Raw genomic sequence first — 2,637 nt, forward strand, 5'->3', positions numbered from 1 at the left:
CTATCTTTGCTATGCTAGTTTGCTCGCTCTTTGCTATGCCAATGCTACGATGCCTACCTTTTGCTTGTCAGCCTCCCAATTGCCATGTTGAACCTCTAACCCACCATGTCCTAGCAAACCGTTGATTGGCTATGTTACCGCTTTGCTCAGCCCCCTCTTATAGCGTTGCTAGTTGCAGGTGAAGATTGGAGGCCGTTCCTCGTTGGAACATCATTTATTTACTTGTTGGGATATCATTACATTGCCATGTTATCTTAAAGCATCTATATACTTGGTAAAGGGTGGAAGGCTCGGCCTCTCGCCTAGTGTTTTGTTCCACTCTTGCCGCCCTAGTTTCCGTCATATCGGTGTTATGTTCCCAGATTTTGTGTTCCTTACGCGGTTGGGTTATAATGGGAACCCCTTGATATTTCGCCTTGATTAAAGCTTGTCCAGCAATGCCTAACCTTGGTTTTACCATTTTCCACCTAGCCTTTTCTTTCCCTTGGGTTCTGCAGACTCAAGGGTCATCTTATTTTACCCCCCCGGGCCAGTGCTCCTCTGAGTGTTGGTCCACCTGTCAGCTGCCGGTGGCCACCAGGGGCAACTCTGGGCTGGCCTACCCGTACCTAAGACAATCTGAGTGTGCCCTGAGAAAGAGATATGTGCAGCTCCTATCGGGATTTGTCAGCACATTCGGGCGGTGTTGCTGGTCTTGTTTTAACCTGTCGAAGTGTCTTGAGTTACTGAGATACCGAGTCTGATCGGAACGTCTTGGGAGGAGGTCTATTCCTTCGTTGACCGTGAGAGCTTGTCATGGGCTAAGTAGGGACTCCCCTGCAGGGATTGAACTTTTGAAAGCCGTGCCCGCGGTTATGGGCAGATGGGAATTTGTTAATGTCCGGTTGTAGATAACTTGAACCTTAATTAATTAAAATGAATCAACCGTGTGTGTTACCGTGATGGCCTCTTCTCGGTGGAGTCCGGGAAGTGGACACGGTGTTGGAGTTGTGCTTGCGCAGGTTGTTCTTCTAGATTCTCGCTCGCGCTTTGCCTCCTCTTCTTGCTCTCTTTTGCGTATAAGTTAGCCACCATATATGCTAGTCGCTTGCTGCAGCTCCACATACATTTGCCTTACCCTTCCTATAAGCTTAAATAGTCTTGATCGCGAGGGTGCGAGATTGCTGAGTCCCTGTGGCTCGCAGATACTATAACTCCAGATGCAGGTCCAGGTGATTCCGCTCCAGGTGACGAGTACGAGCTCAAGTGGGAGTTCGACGAGGACTCTCAGCGTTACTACATGTCTTTTCCTGATGATCAGTAGTGGTGCCTAGTTGGGGTTTGATTCGGGGCCTTGTCGCATGTTGGGTTCTTTTCTATTTTGGCGTCGTAGTCGGGCCCTGAGTGTTTGTATGATGGATGTTATTTATGTACTTTGATGTGACGTGGCGAGTGTAAGCCAACTATGTATCTCCCCCTTTTATTATGCATTACATGGGATGTTGTGATGATTGCCTAACTTGCGACATTGCTTTCAATGCGGTTATGTCTCTAAGTCGTGCCTCGACACGTGGGAGCTATAGCCGCATCGAGGGCGTTATAGAAGCATTTTGGAGTTAAGGGAAAGTTAGCGCCACGTTTTGTGAGACCATACAAAGTTTTGGAACATATGGGAGAAGTTGCGTACAAGTTGGGATTGCCGAAGGATTGTCAGAAGTTCATGATGTGTTCCACGTTTCTCAGTTGAAGAAGTGTCACACAGAGATGGCTGATATTCCTCTAAGAGATACAGTGCCACTGAAAGCGATTCAGTTGGATAGCGACTTGACCTACGAGGAGAAACCAGACAAGATTCTTGATTTTGCCAGCCGAGTCACACGCAGCAAGGTTATCAAGTTATGTAAAGTTCAGTGGAGCCACCATGCTGAGGATGAAGCCACCTGAGAACGAGAGGAAGAATACGGAAGGATCACCCTCACCTATTTTCTAGCCAACCCGAATCTCGAGGGCAAGATTCATCTTAAGGGGGTAGGTTTGTAACATCCCAAATTTTCAATTTGGAATGTTATGCATTGCATATCACATTTCATTACATTTTGGTTTGATCCTAGAAATTCTATGCAACTCAAGGACCCACGAAGAGAGTTGGGGATTTCGTTATTTTCATATTTGAGTTTTCTCAAATTTTGAAAAAAGAGGATCGTTTGATTTTAATTGTTTTATCTTTGAATATTTCTTTTATGAAAATAAAAAGAGAGGGGATAAAATGACTTCCCCAAAATAAAGAAATATTGGATATTTAATGTTAAAATCAAATAAGATTTTATTCGGAGTTTTTATCAAAATTTTATTTGAATTAGGAAAAATATGCGTTTTTCAAAATTGCATTAGAGGCCTAAATAAATGTTCATCTTGTCCGTTAGATTTTTAGAGGACGAGAAAAATTTATTTCAGAATTTTTGGAGTCCGTTTAGTATTTCTTTTCTTTGTTTTTCCAAGCGGAATTATTTAAAAAAAATCAACCGACCTAACCGGGTCGTGTCCGACCTGGACACTAGCCCGGCCGGCCCTTATAAGCCATGAAGGCCCGAGCCGCAGCCACCCCGCCCGAACCCGCCGCCGCCGCCGGAGCCTCGCCGCGCCGCCGCCCGCGATGCC

This window comes from Triticum dicoccoides, chromosome 6A (genome assembly GCF_002162155.2).
Source record: "Triticum dicoccoides isolate Atlit2015 ecotype Zavitan chromosome 6A, WEW_v2.0, whole genome shotgun sequence".
Taxonomy (NCBI): Eukaryota; Viridiplantae; Streptophyta; class Magnoliopsida; order Poales; family Poaceae; genus Triticum; species Triticum dicoccoides.